A 3,318-nucleotide genomic window follows, 5' to 3' on the forward strand; every position below is an offset into this window, starting at 1 on the left:
TAAATAAAGAAACACCAGATAAACACTAGGAGAGCTAATACTTTGGTGCCAAACAACCAAACAGATGTGATTCCTACCACTTCCTACCTTTCCAAAAGACATGATTAATGGGGAATTATAGGAATATTCTAATTCTTGTTGAAAAGCTTGATCGATTTATTGTTGCTTGCAGCCAAACCATAACCGGGTCCATGTTTCAAATCACTGCAGATGACCGAGAATCTGGGGCTCATCATGATTCTATACTTTGATACAAGACTGGTGCCAAGAAAATTTCCTCCCAACTCTGTAATCCTTCTTCCTTTCTGGATAAATTCTACACAGCTTTCCCTTTGCTCTTGCCTTAGGTTAAGATTTCTTGCAGCAGCCTTGTAAATGACTTCTGTCTTTGGAAGATTCATTAAAGTTACACTGTGTCTCTGATTCCCATCCTTGGAACAATTTCCACTTTCCAGGCAAATAGCACCTTGCACAGAAGTCTCAGCTCAGCATCAATCACCCAGGAAACCATCACTGATCCTTCTGTCCCTAGACTAGGTTAGGTTCTTTTGCTCTGTGTTCTCACAGTATTTTTATCTCCCCAATAATATCTTCACATTATTTAATTTCTACTTAATTGTCTAAATTTTGAACTGGCCTATATAGCCATGAAGAAACTGTCATATCCTCAGTATATGGTGGTTAAGTATTAAATGAATGCCTCTCAAACTTTCATCAGCCCTTAAGTCCAAATTTCATTCCTTCTCAAAAGAGAAACCATAGTACTTTTATTTAAGCTAATTATCTCCAGATATCCACTCTAATCTTTGTTCTTTGGGTAACTGAACCCCAGGAATTATGACAGGGAACAAGGGCACACAACTTTAGATGTTTCTAGCTTCCCTTGCAGCTAGGCTCAGGCCAGCTGGATGTGGGCTGAAGAGATATGTGTTTACCATCTGCACTAGAGTAAATGCTTTATTTACTTAATTGATGGTTGCTGTCTTAATTCTAAGTTGTAAAAAAAAAAAATTGTGCTAAGTGGAAGAAACTTGCAAAGTGACAAACTGTCCTTCTCAATGTCATTTTGGAACATAGAGAGTCTTTTTTATGTAAATAGCATATTCAACTAGGTATAAAACATTGTTCAACATCTGTTACCCATCCATAAGATCCTATTAGGCTACAACTAGAAGAAATATAACTGATTTTCATAGGGTGTTGGTGGAATCAGTCTTGAGCCTTCAAGCCATACGTTGTATATTTGGATGTTTTAGAAAATCAATATTTGTGGTTAAAATATTAAACCCTAATGGACATTACAACAGACTTGGTCCTTATTTTTCTTTTTCAGATGTCAGAGAGAATACTCATAATGGCTACTAACTATCCCAGCTTCTAAAGCTTTTAAAGACACATTCAGCTCATCATGAGTTATAAGTTGAACTCAACCTTTGCCACAACTAATTTCCTACAAACAGACTCAGTGATCGGTATAGTTCTTCAGGTGTCCAAGATGGACCAGGTGGCAATAAACAAATCCCCTTCAAACACAAATGCTTCTAGCTGTAATCCCCTCAAGGAACAGAGAGCCTCTTCTTTTCTAGCTTTTAACCCAGTTAGAATCAGAATGGATTCCATGTTTCAATTAGAATCTATCTATATGAATAATTAATCACTTCCTTTGGGTCTTTATGCAAATGTCATCTTTCTAGCGAGGACTACTCTGCTCACTCAATCTAAAATTCCAGGCCTCCTAATACTCCCTATTCCTATAGTATTAGCTAATGTACTCCACATTTTACTGATTTCTCTTGTTTGTTATCCGTCTCCCCCATTAAAACATAAACTTGTCTACGGCCATGCTATCCCAAACACACCTGATCCCGTATCATCTCGGAAGCTAAGCAGGGTCGGGCCTGGTTGGTACCTGGATGGGAGACCACTTAGGAAGACCAGGCGCTGCAGGCATACCAAAGTTAATTAACTAATTAAATAAAACATAAACTCCACGAGGACAAAGCAGCACGTATTTTTAGTGCTATATTCCCAGTGTCTACAATGGCACCTGGCACATCGGGGAGGAGGGGATTTCAGGACATGCTTGTTGAATCGATGAATAAATGGAAGCCCTTTCTGGCAATTTGCATTGAGCACCTTGCAGTGCGTATGGTAATCCCCCATTTGCTTTGTTTTGTCTGGCTTCATTTTGTTTTATCCAGAGCCGCAAATCGAGGAATTGGTAAGATGTCACTGCAGGCAATAGAAAGTCTCAACCCAAGTGCTCTTAAACCCAAATAAACTTGTTTCCTATCATAATTGAATAGGCTTTGTTCTTGTTATGTGTTGAAGTGTGTCCCCCCAACAAAAGATATTTTGAAGTCTCAATCTGTAGTACCTTAAAATGTGACCTTATCTGAAAGAGTCTTCACAGAGGTAATAGAGTTAAAGTGAGAACATTAGGATGTGCCCTTACTGAATGTGACTGCTGCCTTTATAGGAAGGGGAAATATGGACACAGATGTGCACAGTGGGAAGAAGATATAAAGAGACACAGAGAGAAGATGACCATGTGACTAGAGTGATGAATCTACAGCCAAGGAATGCCAGAGACTGTCAGCAAACACCAGAAGCTAGAAGAGGCAAGGAAAGATTCACCCCTAGAGCAGAGAGCTTGCTTGGCCCTGCTGACACCATGATTCCAGACTTCTGGCCTCCAAAACTATGAGATTATAAATTTCTATTATTTTAAGCCACCTATGTTTTTGGTACTTGGTTTCAACAGCCCTAGGCAATTAATACAGCTGTATATAAACTTTAATGCAGGGCTCAATTACTATGATAGAGACCCTGTTTCTCTCTCTCCAGTCTTGGCTACACATCCTCAGGTTCAGGTGTTTCTTCTCATTGCTCCCAAGATTTCCTGCTTCTTCGTATTCAGTGGAGAAGAGAGAGTCAGCTCTTGGCAACAGCCAGCTAAAATCTGGGATTGACTCACATTCCTGATATAGACAGATTTGAGTCTCATGCGAAATAGCAGATCGATAACAGTGTCTAAGGGGACGTGCAGATTACTCTGAGCAAATCAAGGCCTCCCTGCTAAGGTGGGGAAGGAGTCAAGTCCTGCAGTAGTCACTGTTGGTTCCCATATCTCCCTCAGCCTTCAATCTACTCACCCAGGTCTGCTCACTGCAAACACCAGCCAATTTCCGCATGGGGGCTTTTTGTTTTCCTGGCTGCAACAACATGTTTGGCCCATGCACAGAGAAGGCTAGAAGCTCCAGAGTTAACGCCCCCGGAAGCAGCCCTCAATTACGGATTAACAGGGAATCGAATGAT

General features: G+C 40.4%; 1 pseudogene; it reads left to right on the forward strand.

Annotated features, from left to right (window-relative positions):
* The first annotated feature begins 1,831 nt into the window (after positions 1-1,831).
* LOC118607609 lies at positions 1,832-1,950 on the forward strand (annotated as a pseudogene).
* Positions 1,951-3,318: the final 1,368 nt, after the last annotated feature.

This window comes from Rousettus aegyptiacus, unplaced genomic scaffold, assembly GCF_014176215.1.
Source record: "Rousettus aegyptiacus isolate mRouAeg1 unplaced genomic scaffold, mRouAeg1.p scaffold_m13_p_8, whole genome shotgun sequence".
Classification (NCBI taxonomy): Eukaryota; Metazoa; Chordata; class Mammalia; order Chiroptera; family Pteropodidae; genus Rousettus; species Rousettus aegyptiacus.